Source organism: Callospermophilus lateralis, chromosome 19 (genome assembly GCF_048772815.1).
Source record: "Callospermophilus lateralis isolate mCalLat2 chromosome 19, mCalLat2.hap1, whole genome shotgun sequence".
NCBI lineage: Eukaryota > Metazoa > Chordata > Mammalia > Rodentia > Sciuridae > Callospermophilus > Callospermophilus lateralis.
Genome location: NC_135323.1, coordinates 9,263,642 through 9,285,964, shown reverse-complemented (window position 1 = coordinate 9,285,964; position 22,323 = coordinate 9,263,642). Strand labels below are relative to the sequence as shown.

Here is a 22,323-nt window from a genome sequence, read left to right as displayed (position 1 = left end):
GAACCCGCGGAAACTGCTTCTGGGTCCGGGTCCCGACAAATACTGTGGAGGTAAATACCAACCGAGCCTTCATAGGCAGTGGCAACAGGATTGAGACGGGGCTTGAGAGGGCCGGTCAGGACCCACCCATTGCTTTGGTCACCCGGCAAAGGGAACGAAATGCTGCCATTTGCATGGGATACCAACATGGCAGAGAACTGACATCATCAGAAAGCGGAGGAAGAGTTAACTTCATTGATACCAGCGGCGAAAGGTGTGTAATCCCCTAGCCCCCCAACTCCACACAGCGAGAAAACCTCAAGGGCCCCTCCCAGCTCTCCCGTGAGCTCGATAGTGAAACCGAGGGATTCAGGAGTGGTGTGGGACCCCCGGGCTACCACTCCCACTAGCACAGACAACTGAGGTCTCTTGCACCAGCTCCTGGGGGCGTGGCTACCGGAGGGCAAGCAAAATCCGCTGAGGGCTCTCAGCCCCAAGCTTCACAACCTTAGGGGCTGAGGGATTGGCAAGCAGGGATAGTGTGCCCAGTTGTTCAAGAAGACAGTTGTTCAAGAAGACAGCCAGTATTGTGGTGAGTGTCACCTGTGAACGGGGCCAGTGGCAAGGTAACTAGACACAAGAAACGGCCCGAGGCACTCAGGAGTGGAGACCCACCCAGTCGGGAAGAGAAGCTGCTGCACAGTGATTGGTTCCCACGCACTGAGAGGAGAAGCTTGGCCCGGTGGGCACAGCTCCACCTACTGGAAGAGAAGTTAACTGAACTCTAAGACTGCATTTTTTTATTTTTTATTTTTTATTTTAATTTTTTTTCTTTAATTTTTAAAACTATTTTTTGTATTTTTTTATTTTAATTATCACTTTTCTTGGTTTTTTAAAAAAAATTTTCTTTTTTTATTCTCTATTTTTTTCTTTTGTCTTTTCATTTCTTTTCAATTTCCTTATTCCCCTTTCCTTGAATTCTATCTATTTACTCTCATTCTCTTTAGTGACTTCTTCCCTTCCCTTCTAATACCTTTCCTCCCAAGCAATACGACACTGTTTATGTGTAATTTACTAAATATGTATAGGTCAATGTTCCGGGACGTTATATAGTGCTACCAAGACCTTAACTTTCCCCAAATACTCCAGACCATTCTCCTGTTAATATCCCTCGTCAGTAGAGCAACCTTCCAAGGTTGCCAAGAGATACCAACCTCAATACCATCACATCATTCAACCTAAATATAAGTCCCAAGACCAAACCGCAGACCGCTATATGCTATCAGAATCCGTACACAGTTTAGGAAATGAATGAATCTACACTAAAGTGCAACAAAACTCATCATCTCTAGTCATAGTCTCCCATCACAAAAGAGAGACCCCAGAGACACACAAAACCAAATAAATTTATAGGAGTAAACAGTAACTTAGCAGTCAAACAGAGCAAGAAGTAACATAAGCAGCATGAAAAAGCAAGGAAGAAAAGGAGTACAAACAATGCAGGACAGCCTAAATATACAGGAGGACCTAGAGGCATCAGAAAAATGGCCAGATAAAGAACTCAAAGAATACCTTAGATAGATGGAATGGAATCTTAGAGAGGATGAGACAGCAAATTCAAACATTGAAAGAACTCATTGAAAATGAAATACACAAGCAAATAAAAGAAGCAAAATAAGCATCTTTAATAGGAGATAGAGATTATAAAAAAAATCAAACAATAATTTTAGAAATGAAGGAAACTATAACCCAAATTAAAAACTCAAATGAGAGTATCACCAACAGAGTGGAGCAAGTAGAAGCCAGAACGTCAGATAATGAAGACAAAATATATCATCTTGAAAAGAGCCTAGCCAACTCAGGAAGGCTGGTAAAAAATCACGAGAAGAACATCCAAGAGATATGGGATAACGTTTAAAAAAACCAAACTTAAGAGTCATCAGGATAGAGGAAGGCATAGAGGTTCAAACCAAGGGAATGGACAACCTGTTGAATGAAACAATTATAGAAAACTTTCCAGACATAAAAAAGGAAATGGATGTACAAATTGTAGATGCATACAGGACACCGAGCATACAAAATCACAGTAGACCAACGCCAAGACACATTGTTATGAAGATATCCAATATACAGAACAAAGAGAAAATATTAAAAGCTTCAAGAGAAAGGAGGCAGACTACATTCAGGGGTAAACCAATAAGGTTAACAACGGATTTTTCATCACAGACACTGAAAGCGAGAAGATCCTGGAACAACATATTTCAAACTCTGAAAGACAATGGATGCCAACCAAGAATTTTGAACCCAGCAAAATTAAGCTTCAGGTACAAGAACAAAATAAAAATCTTTCATGATAAACAAAAGTTAAAAGAATTTGCAGCCAGAAAACCAGCATTGCAAAGCGTCTTGAGCAAAACACTACACGAGGAAGAAATGAAAAACAATAACCAAAACCAACAGTGGGAAGTACCTCAGTAAGCCAGAGAGCAGGGGGAAAGCTAATCATGGAGAAACAAACCAAATTTAAAAAAATAAATAAAGATAAATAATCAAACATGGCTGGAAGTACAAATCATATATCAATAATAACTCTAAACGTAAATGGCTTAAACTCACCAATGAAGCAACATAGGCTGGTAACATGGATTAAAAAAACAAATACAACAATATGCTGCCTCCAGGAGACACATCTGATTGGAAAAGACATATACAGGCTGAAGGTGAAAGGTTGGGAAAAAACATACCACGCACACGGTCCGCGTAAGCAAGCAGGGGTGGCCATCCTCATATCGAATAAAATTGACTTCAAGATTAAGTTAATCAAAAGGGATAAGGAAAGACATCATATACTGTTAAAAGGAACCATTCACCAACAAGACATAACAATTATCAATATTTATGCACCAAATAATGGTGCTGCGACGTTCATAAAACAAACTCTCCTCAAGTTCAATAATCAAATAGACCACAACACAATAATTATGGGTGACTTCAACACTCCTCTCTCACCATTGGACAGATCCTCCAAACAAAAGTTGAATAAAGAAACAATAGAACTCAATATCACAATCAATAACCTAGACTTAACTGACATATATAGAATATATCAACCATCATCAAGTGGATATACTTTTTTTCTCAGTAGCACATGGATCCTTCTCAAAGATAGACTATATATTATGCCATAGGGCAACCCTCAGTAAATATAAAGGGGTGGAGATAATACCATGCATTTTATCTGATCATAATGGAACGAAAGTGGAAATCAACAATAAAAGAAGGAAGGAAAAATCATACATCTCATGGAAAATGAACAATATGTTACTGAATGATCAATGGGTTACAGAAGACATAAAGGAGGAAATCAAAAAATTCTTAGAGACAAATGAAAATACAGACACAACATCAGAATCAATGGGACACAATGAAAGCAGTTTTAAGAGGGAAATTCATTGCCTGGAGGTCATTCCTCAAAAAAAGAAAAAAACCAACAAATAAAGGAGCTCACACTTCATCTCAAAGCCCTAGAAAAGGAAGAACAAAACAACAGCAAATATAGCAGAAGGCAAGAAATAATTAAAATCAGAGCGGAAATCAACGAAATGGAAACAAAAGAAACTATTGAAAAAATTTACAAAACTAAAAGTTGGTTCTTTGAAAAAATAAATAAGATCAACAGACCCTTAGCCATGTTAATGAAGAGAAGAAGAGAGAGAACTCAAATTACTAACATACGGGATGAAAAAGGCAATATCACAACAGATGCTACAGAAATACAGAAGACAATTAGAAATTATCTTGAAAACCTATATTCCTATAAAATAGAAGATAGTGAAGACATCGATAAATTTCTTAAGTCATATGATTTGCCCAGACTGAATCAGGAGGATACACACAATTTGAACAGACCAATATCAATGGATGTAATAGAAGAAGCAATCAAAGGACTACCAACCAAGAAAAGCCCAGGAACGGATGGGTATACTGCGGAGTTTTACAAAACCTTTATATCAGGAAATAGAAAAAGAGGGAGCCCTTCCATATTCATTCTATGAGGCCAACATCACCCTGATTCCAAAACCAGACAAAGATACCTCAAAGAAAGAGAACTACAGACCAATATCTCTAATAAACAGATGCAAAAATCCTCAATAAAATTCTGGCGAATCGGATACAAAAACACATCAAAAAAATTGTGCACCGTGATCAAGTAGGATTCATCCCTGGGATGTAAGGATGGTTCAATATTCGGAAATCAATAAATGTTATTCACCACATCAATAGACTTAAAGATAAGAACCATATGATCATCTCGATAGACGCAGAAAAAGCATTCGACAAAGTACAGCATCCCTTTATGTTCAAAACACTAGAAAAACTAGGGATAACAGGAATTTACCTCGACATTGTAAAAGCCATCTATGCTAAGCCTCAGGCTAGCATCATTCTGAATGGAGAAAAATTGAAGGAATTCCCTCTAAAATCTGGAACAAGACAGGGATGCCCTCTATCCAAACTTCTATTCAATATAGTCCTAAAAACACTGGCCAGAGCAATTAGACAGAAAAAGAAATTAAAGGCATAAAAATAGGAAAAGAACTTAAATTATCACTTTATTTGCGGATGACATGATTATATACCTAGAAGACCCAAAAGGGTCTACAAAAAAACTACTAGAACTAATAAATGAATTCAGCAAAGTGGCAGGATATAAAAATCAACATGCATAAATCAAAGGCATTCCTGTATATCAGCGACAAAACTTCTGAAATTGAAATGAGGAAAAACACCCCATTCACAATATCCTCAAAAAAAATAAAATACTTGGGAATCAACCTAACAAAAGAGGTGAAAGACTTATACAATGAAAACTACGAAACCCTAAAGAGAGAAGTAGAAGATGATCTTAGAAGATGGAAAAATATACCCTGTTCATGGATAGGCAGAACTAATATCATCAAAATGGTGACATTACCAAAAGTTCTCTACAGGTTCAATGCAATGCCAATCAAAATCCCAATGACATTTCTTGTAGAAATAGATAAAGCAATCATGAAATTCATATGGAAAAATAAAAGACCCAGAATAGCAAAAGCAACTCTAAGCAGGAAGTGTGAATCAGGCGGTATAGCGATACCAGATTTCAAACTGTACTACAAAGCAATAGTAACAAAAACAGCATGGTACTGGTACCAAAACAGGCGGTGGACCAATGGTACAGAATAGAGGACACAGAAACCAATCCACAAAATTACAACTATCTTATATTTGATAAAGGGGCTAAAAGCATGCAATGGAGGAAGGAGAGCATCTTCAACAAATGGTGTTGGGAAAACTGGAAATCCATATGCAACAAAAGGAAACTGAAGCCCCTCCTCTCGCCATGCACAAAAGTTAACTCAAAATGGATCAAGGAGCTTGATATCAAATCAGAGACTCTGCGTCTGATAGAAGAAAAAATTGGCTCCGATCTACATATTGTGGGGTCGGGCTCCAAATTCCTTAATAGGACACCCATAGCACAAGAGTTAATAACAAGAATAAACAAATGGGACTTACTTAAACTAAAAAGTTTTTTCTTAGCAAGAGAACCAATAAGAGAGGTAAATAGGGAGCCTACATCATGGGAACAAATTTTTACTCCTCACACTTCAGACAGAGCCCTAATATCCAGAGTATACAAAGAACTCAAAAAATTAGACAATAAGATAACAAATAACCCAATCAACAAATGGGCCAAGTACCTGAACAGACACTTCTCAGAGGAGGACATACAATCAATCAACAAGTACATGAAAAAATGCTCACCATCTCTAGCAGTCAGATAAATGCAAATAAAAACCACCCTAAGATACCATCTCACTCCAGTAAGATTGGCAGTCATTATGAAGTCCAACAACAACAAGTGCTGGCGAGGATGTGGGGAAAAGGGTACTCTTGTACATTGCTGGTGGGACTACAAATTGGTGCGGCCAATTTGGAAAGCAGTATGGAGATTCCTGGGAAAGCTGGGAATGGAACCACCATTTGACCCAGCCATTGCCCTTCTTGGACTATTCCCTGAAGACCTTAAAAGAGCATACTACAGGGATACTGCCACATCGATGTTCATAGCAGCACAATTTACAATAGCTAGACTGTGGAACCAACCCAGATGCCCTTCAATAGATGAATGGATAAAAAAAATGTGGCATTTATACACCATGGAGTATTATGCAGCACTAAAAATGACAAAATCATGGAATTTGCAGGGAAATGGATGGCACTAGAGCAGATTATGCTTAGTGAAGCTAGCCAATCCCTAAAAAACAAATACCAAATGTCTTCTTTGATATAATGAGAGCAACTAAGAACAGAGCAGGGAGGAAGAGCAGGAAGAAAAGATTAACATTAAACAGAGACATGAGGTGGGAGGGATAGGGAGAGAAAAGGGAAATTGCATAGAAACGGAGGGAGACCCTCATTGTTATACAAAATTACATATAAGAGGTTGTGAGGGGAATGGGAAAATAAACAAGGAGAGAAATGAATTACAGTAGATGGGGTAGAGGGAGAAGATGGGAGGGGAGGGGAGGGGGGATAGTAGAGGATAGGAAAGGTAGCAGAATATAACAGTTACTAATAGGGCATTATGTAAAAATGTGGATGTGTAACTGATGTGATTCTGCAATCTGTATTTGGGGTAAAAATGGGAGTTCATAACCCACTTGAATCTAATGTATGAAATATGATATGTCAAGAGCTTTGTAATGTTTTAAACAACCAATAAAAAATAAAATAAACAAAATTACATATAAGAGGAAGTGAAGGGAAAGGGGGGAAAAACAAGAGAGAAATGAATTACAGTAGATGGGGTAGGGAGAGAAGATGGGAGGGGAGGGGAGGGGAGGGGAGGGGAGGGGAGGGGAGAGAAGGGGAGAGAAGGGGAGAGAAGGGGAGAGAAGGGGAGAGAAGGGGAGAGAAGGGGAGAGAAGGGAAGAGAAGGGAAGAGAAGGGGAGAGAAGGGGAGAGAAGGGGAGAGAAGGGGAGAGAAGGGGAGAGAAGGGGAGAGAAGGGGAGAGAAGGGGAGGGGGTATAGTAAAGGTTAGGAAAGGCAGCAGAATACAACATACACTAGTATGGCAGTAGGTAAAAAAGTGGATGTGTAACCGATGTGAATCTGCATTATGTATGTATATAGGGTAAAAATGGGAGTTCATAATCCGCTTGAATCAAATGTATGAAATATGATATGTCAAGAACTTTGTAATGTTTTGAACAACTAATAAAAAGACAGAGAGAGAGAAAGAAAAAAAATCCTAAATACACTCTATATTGTAGGTGCATTGATCCTTTAATATGTGGCCGAATTTGAGGAACTCACAAGACGTGTATGCACACACACACTTACTAAATACTTGCACACCACAGCGTTCTCACGAAAGTACTTTATAACAGTAAAATGAGGATGAACTTCACTTCAGAACTGTCAGGAGAGACGCACTGGAGTCTGGGACAACCTCATCACTCTTCCATCCCAGGGAAGCCATCACTGCCCCAGCAACACAGGGGCCTACACTTGGATCTTTTATGTTGGCCAAATTTCTTTGTCAACAACATTATACCACAAGGTAGTGCCCGCCTCCAGTCTAACGTAGGATGGTAATGGGGTTCTAGTGACATGCAAGACCAAGAACTGGCTTCTGTGAGCCCTCCGAGGGTGACCGCTTCTGTGACTACTCTACCGGCAATGCATGAGTGACCATGAGGCCATGCCACAGGGAGATGCCTCCCAGGGCACAGGACCCACAACCAGGTGCACATCCATGTGTATGGGCTTTTTCCAGAGAGCAGGTGAAGGAGGACTGGGAACTGCAGCCACATGGTTCCCAGGAAAGTGGGACCCCCAGAGCAGGAAGGAGCTCCTCCAGCAGGAGTGTGCCCCAAGAATAAGGCTCGGTCTGAGCCTCAGCACGAGGCTGTTTCCTGTGTGCTCCCCACGGCAGTTCTCCTGATGCCCTGGCGACCACGATGGTGAGGATCTAAGGCTCGCCCCCGGGGCCTCCAGGAGGGAGTGAACATGAGGAAGGCCGAGCAACTGGAGTCCCCACACCTGACGTGATCTGTGGCCATTCCCAGCCACCCAATGGCTACAGCTCCACCAGGACAGCTGGCTGGGCCTGCTGCGCCAGTGAGGCCCCAGCAACAGAACGCCTGCGCGATGCTGTTCCCGTGCCAGGGGACTGCCGCTGCAGTCCCTGCTGCAGTGACCCGGGGACAACCTATAGCTTGAAATAGTTATTTACAGAAAAAAATGTAAAAGACTTCTAGTGAAAGACCAGAGCTGGAACTCATTAACTTGTACCCACATTCTCTCAAGATCCCATTAAGATATCAATTTAAATGTTTAAACTTACCCTAAAGGAAAATGAACTACAGAGGAAACGACTGAATTACAGAAGCTGAGAGTGAGGTAAGAGTTCCACTCCTAGGTAGAAGTGGACAACACCCAAATTCAACCTATTAAGATGGAAGGACTCATGAAAGAACCACAAGGTGCTCACACACACTCTGGGAAAGGGGAGTGAAAGATGGGTCAGAAACCAAAACGAGGGGCCACAGGCCTGAGTGACAAGCAGGCAGACGGCAGAGCAGCCTGGGCTTGTGACATATGTAACACAGCAGCACGGGCTGAGCTGAGGGCCAGGCAGCTTAGAACAGAAGTGACACCCTGCACCTGGGCTTCTCCCTCTGCCCCTCTCCACCCACTACCCCCGACAGCGAGCAGCCAACACATAGCTGCAGGGAGCAACAGGAGAAGGTCCCCTGTGAGCCTAAAGTGGCCAAGAGAGGAGAGGAGAGGAGATGGACCTCAGGATGACACAGCCTGACCACATGCTGAGACCCCACATCAGTCTCCATGGAGCTGCCCATCCACCCTCGGGCACTGCCCCAACATGAGAGCACAGAGCCAGGAATCACCACCCTTGAGAGACGGCAGCTCAGATCAAAGACAGGAGCAGAATGAACAAATGCAACTTGTAGAGAGAGGTGGGGGACTTCAAAAGCAAATTACCAGCAATGCTCAGAGAGACAGAGGGGAGAAGACGGCATCATAAGACAAGAACAGGGAAAGAGTTTTCAAAAAGTGAAAACAAAGAACTAAAAAGCTCTTTTCTGCAGCTAAACCATGACAGCACAAGGGAACGCTGACTAGAACGCAGGAGGGCAGGAAACTTCCAAAAACAGAGACAGAAGATAACTAAGTGGAAAATGAGAAAGGAAACACAAGAAAGCGGGGAAGACAACACAGAGCAGGTACATGATGAAACACCTCGAAACACCTCAAAACCCCGCGCCCCAGGCACCGCGTCAAGACTGACTGGCTCAGTGAGCACGTGGCTCAGGGGGAGGCCACGGTCACCTTCTCAGCACCAGGGTCACAGCACAGAGGCAGCTAGGGCTTCACACTGGAAACAGCCTAAGGTTCTAAAGCCCTTCGGCCAACCAGGGATCAACAAAAAACAACATCTCCCACCTCGAATCACACAGCCGACCACGTGAGAGGCGGCACCCAGACATGCAGACACAGCCCACATACACTCTGCCTCCCACGACAAGGAGGAAACAAATCCTGTAACAGTAGAGCACAGAATCCAAGTTACAGGGGATAAGCACACAGTGAGCCAGAGGATTTTTCATAAAACCCCAAGAGTGGCAAGACCCCAAATGAAGAAGGAATGGACAAAGCACAGTCTGTCCTCACAGGGGAGCATCCCACTCAGCCACGCAGAGGAATGCAGCGCTGGGTCTTGCTGTGACATGGGCACACCTGGAAAGACCCCCAAAGCCATGCATCATGAGGACCTGTCCTCCTGAAACGCCCAGCACAGGGTCCCTCACCAGAAGCTGGGTCAGTTACCGCTAATGGGCCTGCAGCTGCTTTCGGGGGTGATAAGAATGTTCTGGAATTGGTGTGTGACGGTCGTACAACCTCACAAATGCAGTAAAAGCAGTTGAACGGTATGGTATGAATTAAATGTCTCAAAGCTATTATTTGAGAAATAAAAACAAAACTGAGTCAGAGCTGTGAGCCACCAAGCAGCAGGCTGCTAGCTGGGGCAGGTCAGCAGGCCCCAGAGACACGCTTCAGGATGCGAGTGACAGATGACTTAATGTGCTTGAGCCTCCTGAGGGGGTTTCCATACTGAGGGGGACCAGGAGATCAGTCAGTGATGAGCACAGAGCACACGCTTCAACGAAAGGAAAAAGAAATACAGGCTTTAACTCCAAGGACGCCAAAAGGCTGTGCAGGAAAAATGACCCTGTACCTGATGGCTTGGCACGTTCAGAGTATAATAAAACAATCCCGAATACTGGTGTAAGCTAAATGATGCCGTGACTGTGCCCAAGGGATGTGGGGGTGTGGGGGGTGTGACCCATCTTCCACAGTGAGAAATCAATTATTGCCTATAAGTGAAAAATCAGAAAGTGGCAACAGTCTTGTTCCGAGACACTGAGGCAATGACTGAAAGAAACAGTTTTAACAGTTTCAAACAATTGCTTTTGGGGAGCAGGAAATGGGGAGGATGGCAACCAAAGGTCTCACCTTTTTTATAACAAGGTTAAGAAAACAAATGGCTTTCATCAACCTGCCTACATCATTTGGGTTTAAAAACACAAACTAAACTTTTATAAAACATGTTAGTGAGAATTTAGAAATGAGACAGAAACATTAGACATGATGGCAGCCGTGCCCCTCAGCACAGCAACCCGGGTGGATGCAAGCAAGAGGGTGCCCATGGCAAGACGGACCCAGCTGGCACGCAGCACCTGGTACTAATGTGTATCCAAAATGTCTAACTCAGAGCTAGCCCCCCATCTGCCTGGCTTCCAGATGTGCTGACCTTCACTGGCCTAATTACCTCCCCCCACAAGGAGATCCTGCTGATCAGGAAGACATGGCCACCCAAACCACCACGTGCCCACACACCTCAGTGATCAGGCTACTGGCCTTCCAGGCACCAGCCCTCCGGGAGACCATTTTTTAAAAATCAGCCATCTTCCATGCTGGGGGAAGCAGATGTAAAAATAAGACACTTAACCTTCACGACTGGGGACAGATCCTGGACAGTCACAAGTTTATAGAAGGTCCCTTAGAATCTAGTTAACTTTTCCTGCAACTCTGACCTCCTACTGGCCCGGTTCAGCTACTGCAGCTTTAGTAAGTATATCAGACACTCTAATTCTATGTAGGAAATAATATAATTAAACCTAATTCCAACGTGTCATTCTTTCCTCACCAGTAGGCCGCCTCAGGCACCGCATGGCCCCTGCCTCCCGGTTCTCACCTTCTTGTGTAATCTCTACCTGCTAAGTCTGCACTGGACTCACGGACTTGCCTCTAATAAAGTATATCTAGAAGAATTGAAGCACTGTTACTCTGAGATAAGTTATAAGATCAGGTGGCTCCTGGCTGGGATGGCCTCCCCAGCCACCATCTTGTGAGGTGCCTGTGGAAACAACCCCCTCATATGGAACTGACAGATCCAGCCACAGGCACAAGGTCCTGGGCCTGCTACCAGCACCCAGCAACCTGGGCAGCAATGAATCCTCCACCACCGAGTCTCAGCTGACACCTTGATTTAACCTCATAACAGACTTTGCAAATAGAACAAGGCTAATCCATACAGACTATGAGATAGTATTTGCTGGTTAAAGCTGCTAAACTCTGAGAAGTTTGTTACACAGCAGCAGATAACCAATATGGGACCTTAAACTGTCAACAGGTGCTTCTGGAGAAACTGTTTCATACCCTGGAGTTTTACAAAAGGCGAGGCAGTCCCAGACGGCTCAAGTTTACAAAAGAGAAACCTCAGCAGCAGACTTGCCCAGCCTGTCTCCACGCCCAGGGATGCCTACTCACCAAAGAGGGATGCACTCATTAGCTCAGACGCCTGTGTCCTCCCTGTGGCCAAAAGTGAACATGTGCTGAGGCACAGAGGCCATTCATCCTGCTAGGAGAGGGCCACACAAGCACAATGCCTGGTTTGCTTATTTTCAAGCCCAGATGATTTCATTAGTCTTGGGAGAGACTGGGCACCTGAGTGTTCAAAGAAGGCAGCACAAAAGAAGTGTGGGCAGTGCCCAGTCATCTGAGTCAAGGCAGCAGGTTGGCGCGTTGGCCCATGCTCTCTGCGCCCTACCCAGGTAGCCCGTCTGGAGAGGGTCTGCTGTCATTGAATTCTGAATGTCAAATATAAACAACCACAGACATTTTTGACTAAATAAATAAGCAAGCAAGCAAGGGCTGCATTTAAAACACTAATCCAAACCTGAAATCCATATCCATAGTTAGTTGATCCTCGGGGGAAAAAAATCAAAATAACAGACTGCTTCAATTTACATGATACTTTCAGGTTTACAAAGCATTTCAAAGCAAGAAACTCATTGGGGCCTCCAAAGAAGACTCAGTCTGGCCATTTTAATCTCCCATGGCCTGTCTAAATAGGATTCTCCAATAAACTCCCTCCCCAGTTAACACCCACATCACTCACAGAAAAGTCTGTCCTATCTGCTCTCCTGTCCTCAGTGGTCAGCAATGTTCTCCTGCATTTCCATGATGGCTAAATTACAGAAATCAGACTTCAAATGAAAAAATAATGATTTGGCAAAAACAATAAGCCTGCTCCTTTTAAATTCAGAGATCGGAGACACGGAAACTGCAGTCAGCACAAAGACGTTTACTTTAAATCAGAAATGCTTTTCCCATTCCAGAAAAGCTGTGGGTTACTCAGCACCATTAGCAGGTCATTCGAAGTTAGAGACCAGAACGCAGTTTTTCCACCTCAGGCAGCCTGCCAAATCTGTTTGGGGGCATCTGTGATAAGTCATCTGAGATAAAGAGAGGATACACTGGTCTCACTAGCAGGCACCAGAGAACACATAGGGTTTCTGCCTAAATTATTTTAAGCAAAACTTCAAATACCATGGAGAGCAGCCTGGCAAACAGCATGAGAAGGTTAATGTTTTGCTTTCAATCTGAAAAACTTAGCAGGACCCGGGGTGCAGACAGCGTGTGGAGCTACTGCTGAGCGCCGATGGAGAATCATTTCAAATTCAGAGCTGGCTTCCGAGGACATTCTAACAAAAGTTGGTGCACCTGGCGCCAGTAGGAGCAGCCCATTTATATGTGAGGGGGAATCTGGGGCACAAGGCTCCTCCCTAGGAAGGTCCCCACGATCGCTAGAGCACCCCTATGTATGTTTCTAACATCACATCCTCCATCCTCCAGGTGCCCCTGCAGCCAGGGGAGAGCAAGGTGAGCAGGACAGCGCCCTCTGACTAGACAGACACCTGGTTCAAAGTCTGCTCCACCACTCACCAGGGGGTGACCTTGGGCAAGTCTTCCATTTCTTCACAAGTGACTAAAGATTCACTTCATGTCAGAAGTGGATACTACAAGTTCAGAGACATTATCAAGAAAAAAAAAGAAAAGGTCAATGCCAATATGAGGCTTGCATCCTGGCGGGAGAGTCAGAAAACCAAGACATGAGTGTCTAATGTGTTGGGCTGTGCAAAGGGCTGAGGTGGGTTAAAAAATGAGAAAGTGGTGATGCAAGTGTGTTAATTAAAAAGATGTAAGCAAGGCCTCAGTAGGGAGGTATTAACTGAAGAGAGACCAAAATTAAGCAGAAGAGCCCTGGAAGGGCCTGGGGGCATTTCAGCATTCCAGGGAACAAACATGCAAAGGCCCTGAGGTAGGCAATAGTTTAGTGTGTTCCAGGAACAGCAAGGAGACCAGTGTGACTGAAGGATCATGAATGGAGGGGAGGCCCCTCACCTCCCATAGCATCACACAACATAACTGCATCACACATCATCTTCCTGCAGACTCCACAACTCGGCTGGTTAGGCGCCTATCGCAACAGTCCAAGCAAGAAGTCGTGGACCGGGGGCCTGGGCTGAGTGAGCACAGCAGGTGTGGCAAGCAGGGGCAGGTAGCTGAAAGGGAAAGTCAGCCTCGACGTGGGGTGTCAGCCAAGAGAGGAGTTCAACAGGAAGAACAGCGCTGTCATTTTATGGAGAAAACTGGGGGAAGAGCAAGAACAGGGGAACTGGTGAACGAGGACTGGAGCTTGGTTGCAGGCAAGTCAGACGGCTGCGCCGCCCGCCACCTGAGAAGCAGCATCACGAATACAGCAGGACAAGCGAGTCTGGAGTCCAGGGGAGAGACCAGAGCCGAGGGTGTGAAGTCACCATCTAAGAGTGAACACAGCAAAGACAGAGAGCGCAGGAGCAGGGAACACACGCAGCATCTGGAAGCTCAGCTTCCTCCTGCTGCAGCCTAACGGTCCAGAGAGACAGAGGTGGCAGCGCATGCCACAGCAGTGCCCCGAGCAGAGTATAGCCAGGAGTGCAAGGCCGTGACATGACCACTGCCTGCCCTTTGCCCTGATCCTCTCACCAGCCACCATGCTCAGTATGTTCCTACGTTGCATCCTCAAAATTCAAGTGCAAGGTCGATTGGGCAAATCGACCCAATCGATTTGTGGGGTTGTGATTTGCCCAATTCTAAACAGCAGGGCCCACACTTCCTCCCCAGCCTGGCAGCAGTAACCTCCCCCGCCCCACGCTGCCCCCAAAGCACACGCCCCTGCTCAGACTTCTGCCCAGCACCCTCTGTGACTGATGGGAAGTCTCCCGAATTCCCTGAGCCACTGCAGCAGACGCCCAAGTCATGGGAGGAGGGAATGGCACTCTCCCATCTATAGCAGGAGGGTCAGAAGCACAAGTCACAGCCTGGAACTTGCAACTGACATTGGCAATGGGAGCCATCCCAGAGGACAGAGCCCTCATTCTGTGGAGAGCATGCGACCTCAGGATGGCACGGAGCATGAACCGAGGACACCAGGCTAATGACAGATTCACCAAGTATGGAGAAAATCACGTGATCAGATGTCACAGGTGAAGCTCACACGTGGTGAGTATAGAAGGAAAAAAGCTCGTTTCTCCGCGGATTTCACAACCCAGCAGGGCCTGTCGCACACATCGCTACTTTGAGCCTCAAGTTTTAATAGTGCTGTTGTGGGAAACAGTCCAGATGGACAGCAGCAGCAAGCAGCACTCGGAGAGCAGAAGAACACCAAACTTCACTTTATGCCAGCAGCCCAGAGGAGAACAAATTCCAAATTCTGAGCCTTGATCCACAGTTCCTCACAACACTTATAGGTTACTAGGTGTCATCTTAGACGCATCCTACCATTAGGGCTATTTTCCACTTTTAAAGAAATTCCTAATCCCTGATTGAAGGCCTTTGCAGGGTCTCTAACCTAAAGCATGCTCACAGAAATAGATAAGAAACGGCTCTTTTCAGAAGCATCTGTTGAATCTCTAGCCAAAGCCTGGTACAGGGATATCTGCATTTCAAAAGAGGAAGTCAGACTCCTAGGGCAGGTATTTACAATGCAATAGGTAGGGACTCTGGTTAATTAGGTTCCTGAAGAAAGGCCGACAGGGAGGGGCACTGACCCTTCCCCCAGGCACTGAGTCTCACTATAGCATTCTTACAATTTCATTTCACAACCAGGTCTAGTTTCGCCATCATAATGCCTCTTATGAGAATCGAACAGGGCAAAAACACCAACTCTTGCCCAAAGCATTAAAGACAAGGTGATTTCTAAAAAAGACAAACATACGGAAAGCCTGTCTTCTTTTCACAACCAGAAAGTCTCTCCACCACAGGTTTCCTCTCCACTCAGTCTTTGCAGAGGAAGATGCTCACCTGTTCAGATGCCACATCCCTCCTCCAAGAGATCAGCTAAATATATAACATGTGCACAGCTCAACCGGGAACGGCTGCTGCCCAGAGCGGAACTGTCATCACACCCCTGCCAGCCCATTTCCACCTGCTCATGTGAGGTACCTTCCAGAGGCTCTGATGGGAACTTCAGTGTTGTGCTTTTCCCCTGCGTGAAGGGCAGCCCAACAGTGAAGACCACCTGTCTGCTGGAATAAATCACGCAGGCTAAGTGTGCCAGGCACAGCGACCCCTGCCTGATCCAAGCTGTGCTAGTGCATTTGCGCAACAGAACTCTGGACCCTGGCTGCACCCTACAGGTCCAGGAAGGATCAGCCTGTTGGCAGAGATGAGGTGGCACAGAGGGCTCCAAATGTTGTTCTTAAAACAGCTCACCCCAGACTGCAGGTGCATCCAGGTCTGAACATTAATCAGAAGTGTAGAGAGTGTGGTATGTCTAAGTGGGGGAAAAGACATCCTCTAGTGAGGTACAGGGCAGTCTGCACACAGACCAAAGGCACCCTAGGCTGCCAACCTGGCTGTCATGGAGCATGGAGAACGATAAATAATGTATTTTCATTGTAAACCTTTGAATCATTTTTATTTGGTGCAATACACATGTGTGACTTCTGCAATTCAATTTGAAAGCAGCAGAGTTACTCACAGAGGGAGAAATTGTGCATTAGTAAGCCCTGGGTTTATGGGAAGTAAGACCTTCCACAGGAAATTGTAGTACATCCTGCTCTTAAGACTCTGGAATTTCAAAAGCCCATGACAAGTATTTCTTCCAAATGCTTCAATTCCATAGATATTGTGCAGCTACACACACACACACACGCCAATAAAATGAGGTGGACAACACAAAAGGTACAGGGGCTACAGTCAGTCAGACCCGGGTTCAAATCCTGGCCACTTTCTGCAAAGTGTTTGGCTGCCCTGGGCATAGTCTTCCACTGGATATAGAGAGGATAACTGCAGCTACCTTACAGGGTAGTGTTGGCAGAATAAAAAGGAAATGGAAGCCAGGAGCACTGGCCCAGCCTATACTCCCAGCTACTCAGCTGAGGCAGGAGGACTGCTAATTCAAGGCCAATCTGGGCAACTTGCTGAGACCCTGACTCAACAAAAAATTTTAAAAAGGGCTGGACTATAGTTCAGTGGTAGAGCACTTTCCCAGCACATGCGAGGCCCTGGGTTCCATTCCCAGCATCATATACAGGAAATGGATGAAGCAATTAACAGAGTGTCTGGTGCAGAAAGCATGCTCTGTACGTGGCAATGTAACAGTAATTAACAGAACATCAGGTGGTGACCTTGACCGTACCTAGATGAGAAGCTCTGAAAAGGGCAAGGTTCCATCTTGCATCTCTGAACCCACAGAACAGCCAGAATCAGATGAGGCACAAATTAGACTTAATATTTCCTGAAGAATTCCTGGCCCATGCCTACCTGAGACTCCATATATAAGCTTAACAAATCAGTCAACAAGACAGCATTTGCCACTCCTGCTGGGGATGCCATCCAAAGAACAAGGTGTGCTTCACAGGCATGTTCAGTACAAGTGAGCATTTCTGCCTATTTTTCTTCTTTAAAAAGTTTATTTTTCAAATTATATAAGTAACACATTCACTGCAGGCAAAAATACCTATTTTTACATTGCCCTGCCCCAATTGTACACGTGCCCAACTCCTGCAAACCAAGGCACAGGTGTGGGGTTCAAGTGCCAACCCAGCCAGCAAATCACACATAATCCATTTGATATCTAGAGAGCTTATATTCTCTCAAAGGTGTGTCCTCTCTCGCTCGGCCCATGTAACTGCTCAGGAAGTTGGATGACTGTAACGACAGGACATGGTGCCAATGGCAGTTGGCTTTTACTGATGCTACAAGTGCTCAGCACTTCTGTGAGCCTTTGCATGTCCTGCAACATTGCCTCCTTGCTCTGTGTACACAGGAGGGAGCTCAGTCTACAATTTAATACACAGAAACAAAAGGCTGTTTCCCAGTTGCCAGGATAGCTTTTACTGATGCTACAAGTACTCAGCATTACTGTGAGCCTTTGCCTGCCCACAGGTGCAGGATTCTGCCAAAATGCCCTGGAGTCAGAGCAGTGATGTTCCAACCTTCTGTGACCATATTAAAAACCAAAGCACTGAAGCTACTACACTTAGGGCATGTCAATTTATGGTATGTGTACTCTACCCATGTTTTTAAAATTCAAATGCCTAAGTGCAGAGTGCAGAAGTGCGGGTCACCTTTGCCACAGCCTGGCCTCCCACCCATTCCATGCTCCTCAGCACTGCCCCAGGCCTCTTCCCAGTCACATCTGCCCGCGCATTTGTGTGCTCAGATATGCCCGCCGTTACACACTTCAGCAGCTACTGTTCTGCTGCTGTGTGGCCGTCTCCATCCTGCAGCGCACAGGGCCAAGCTCTCTACCACCGCTACACTCCAGACCCAGCCAGTCTATCCTGCCAGGCTTTTATTGATCCCAATTCAAACAACCACAATCCACAGCCTCGTGTAAGAGACACCTGTCTCTGTGCACATGTGTAAATATTTCTTTGTGGGGGACTCCTTGGAATGGAGCTGCTGGATGAAAGGAAATGCAGTTTAAATTCTAATAACTGGCAAATTGCCAGGGAGTACTCTGTGACCTTGACCAGCTAACCCCTCCTCCGTGGGCTTCAGCTTCCACAATCACCAAACCAAGCAGAAGACTCTCCAAGCCCATCCTGCTCTTATAGGCATTTTTTTTTTTTTCTTTTTCCAACAAGATTCAGAGCCAAGCAGAGCTGGGATGAATGCTCAAACCTGAGCTCAGAGCAAACAGGCACTTCCCCCAGGAGGCCCGGATGGGGGAGCCCAGGAAGCAAGCAGAAGGAGAAAGGTACCAGGAGGCTGAAGATGCTCTCAAAGAAACATGATCTGGAGCCACTGGAGGGCGGGAAAGCTGAAAGTCAAGGACGCACACCCCCAATGAGAGAGAAATGAGAATCTCAGAAGTTGAAAGCAGGTCAGCCACGGGGTCTGTGCTTTGCCGAGACAATTTTCCTGCCAACAAGTGACACCAGAAAGTACCTCCAGCAGCTTGGGAAGGAATCCCAAAGCCTCAACACACAAAGCCAGTCAACAAAAAACAGCTGTTCAGAAGATGAGGGATAAGAAAGATGATTTTTGTTAAGAAATGTTAGAAAACCTTCAGACAATTAATGCTGAAATCTGTCCTTATTCCAGGGACCTACAATGAGAACTGTATCAAGGATGCCTAAGGCACAGGTAGGAATGAGAAAAACCATCAGCCCTGAAACTCAAGGTTATGGCAAAGTCTACAGAGAGAAAAAGATGGTTTAGAAAAGAAATCCCATTGAAAGCCCCCTTCCCTTATGAGTCCTGAAGAACGCCACAGGGTCAAGTCACAGAGGAAAAGACAAAAGGAGTTACAACGAAGCACACAAGGGATCCTAAAGGGACAGAAGAGAAGAACAAGGTAAGCTGGATACACATGGGGCAAAGCCCAGGCCAAGTGGCTGCACTCACGGGTCAGAGGCAGGGAGGCCGAAGGCCAAGGCTGCACATGTGGGAGACAGGAGAAGAGCAGGCCTGTCCATGTGACCAGAGTGGCTCTGAACCACGGGCCATGGACCATCCTTCTCAACATCTCTGGGGGAAAAGAGATGGGAGAGGAAGCCTGCTAAAATGCAGATCCCTGGGCCTCTAGTCCTAGAAATTAATCCAGTGGGCCCGAGGGAAGGCCTAGGAATCTGCATTTTAATGAATATGCAAGAAGATTTCTGTGCACACTAGTTTGAGGACTAATGAATTAAGTAATGAAAGACAAAGAAAAGGAAGTAAGCCCCAAATACCTGGTACTCCAAGAGCCTCTCAGGCCCAGGGCCTGAGCTCCAGGCAGAGCTACTGGGCACGTGGTCTGGACCAAGCATAAGTCGGGCCTCTGCTGCAGTGCCTCATTAGCTGTCTGTCGGCTGCAAGGAGGTGGAGCGGAGCCACTGGCTGCCAGAAGTCATCCCCCAGAGAGTGAGTATACACCTGCGTGTTTCAGGAGATGAGCTGTCCCTGCCCTGGGTGCAGACAGGTCCAAGCCAAAGAACCAGTAAGAAGTTTCTCCAAGCAGCTGGGGCCTCACCCCATGGCCTGTCTGCCTGCTGCTGAGTGAGGGAAACTCCCATTATGTTCAAGAAGAACCAGAGAAAGCACACATCTGTCCATTGCCACATTGGGCGGCCAACTTGTCTTTTATTAAAAAAAAAAAAAAAAAAAAAACACACAACTTTGGGGGAGGGGAGGGTCCTGGTCTGATATTACCATGTCTTGTCACCTAGGTCACAGAAGAGCTAGCAAGATCTGCAAACTTTTCAATTTCTCTTCAGAAGATGACATCCGTCAACATGTCAGAGAGTCCTTAAGTAAATAAGAAACCCAAGACCAAAGGCAGCCAAGGTTCATGTCCCCTCACTCCACACATTCTGAAACACAAACAGCTACCTACTGCTCTGAAGAAATGGCCTACTAAGAAAAATAATGAAGAGGCTGCAGAACTTTTGGCTAAGAGAATGAAGGCTCTAGAAAGACACCAGAGACAGACAGCCAAGAGAGGCAGGCTGTCCTCTCCACTGGATTCCACTTCTAAGTCCAGTCAAAAGAAACAATTTTTTATTTTGGTACTGGGGATTGAAGCCAGAAGCTTCCTACCACTGAACTCCATCCCCAGCCCTAACGAAAGACAAGATCTATGCTAAGATGCTGAGGCTGGCGTCAAACCTGCAATCCTCCTGCTTCAGCCTACCAGGTAGCTGGGGTTCTAGTCATGTGGCACCCTGCCTGGTGCAAGAAACAAATTGAAAGAGTAACCATCAAATAAGATCAGACAAGAAAGGAAAAGAAAGGGAGGGGAGGGAGGGAAGAAGACAGGCAGACTCCTGGGAGTCACAGGGCAGCTCAGGGGAGACACACCCACACCACCGGCATACTCAGGGTGAATTCCAGCGAGAGGAGAGCAGAAAAGACTCAGCCTTAGGCAGCAGCACCTAGGCCAGCAGAGCCAGCCCCCTCCCACAGGCAGGGCAGAGACCCAGACAGCAGCTGGACCACACTCTATTTTGAATGACTCCCACATACACCTGCGAGCTAAGTGCATTCTTTTCCCACGTGAGAAAGAGACCTTGACATATGGAACATGGTAATAAATGACAAACCAGAGGCTATTTCAAAAAGCCCATAAAGATGTTCTATAGGCTGACAACTTCCCCCGAAGTCCTAATTTTATCTAGGAACCCAAAACAAAAAAGATCTGGAGGAAGCAGAGGGCAGAAGCAAGAGGTGGAGGAATCTGGCAGGGATTTGTAACTCAGCAGACAGCTGCGCTGGACTCTCCGGTCCACTTGCTGCAGGCTCGCTGTACCCAACTGCTACAGTGAGAGGGAATGACATAAGACCCAAGTCCACCTCCCTGGGGACCCAAGGGAAGTTCCCAAGAAGTCCTCCAGAGACTCTGATTATACTTTAGTTAAGAAATAATTCTCTCCACACTTGGCACCTTTAACTGAGGGACATCTGAAGCAGAAATTCACTCCCAAACTTTTACAAGTCCCATAGGACATGGGAAGATGGAAAGAAAATACTTCCATTCTCCAGCTATGAAGGTGGAAAGGGGGAGAAATACATGGAATGGTTCAACTACAATTTTTCCATTCATAATGGTATGAAAGGGAAGTATTCAATGGGACTTGTACTTTGAAGCTTAAAGTACTTTTTTTTCCCAGGCTAGGGATATGTGGCCTGTCCTCTGTCAATGTTGGGCAGTGATAGCCAGCAGCAGCTCCTGGTCAGCCACAGGAATGTGATGGCAAAACCAGACCAGGTTGTAAAATAAATAATAAAAACATTATGGTAGGAAACCAGTACCTGGGGAAAGGGTCAGTTCCCCTCACCCCTCTCAGCCTTTCTTCAGAAGCCCCATCAACTGTGGGTCCCTACCTACTGGACCCTAAATAACTGCCCTAGGAGGCCGACTACTCCCTCTTGAAATGCAGACAACCCTGTGCCAGGCTTTCAAGGCCATAGATCTAACAGATGCCTGTGAACAGAGCTGCATATCTATCTGTGAGTGTGCTTCATGTATCTGTGTGAGTGTGCTTCATATTAGAGACCTTGCACGAGGCCCTCAGTCACAGAGACACTGCACGAGGCCCTCAGTCACACAGACCCTGCATGAGGCCTTCAGCCACACTTTTTTTTAAGGAAAATACCCAGCCCCAGTGATAGGATGGGTCTAAGATGACACCAAATAACCTATAAACAGTGTGAGAAACTGTGGATCAGGGTTCAGAATTTGGAGTTTTTTCTCCTCTGGGCCTGCCAACATAAAATAAAGTTTGGACTTCTCCTGAGTGCTGCTTGCTGCTTCTCCACTGGTCTGTTTTCCACAACACAATCACAAGGGCAACGGCCAACACTATCCACTTACAGCATTTTCAACTTACAGTGAGTTCATCTGGATGTAACCCCATCATAAGTGGGGCACCTATATAGTTCATTCTCCAAAG

At 45.6% G+C, this 22,323-nt stretch overlaps 1 protein-coding gene across 3 annotated transcripts in view; it reads right to left on the bottom strand.

The window, feature by feature from the left end:
* Positions 1–22,323, bottom strand: part of Snx29 (sorting nexin 29) — a 389,526-nt gene that overhangs the window by 181,754 nt on the left and 185,449 nt on the right. The gene's annotated exons all lie outside the window — the stretch shown is intronic.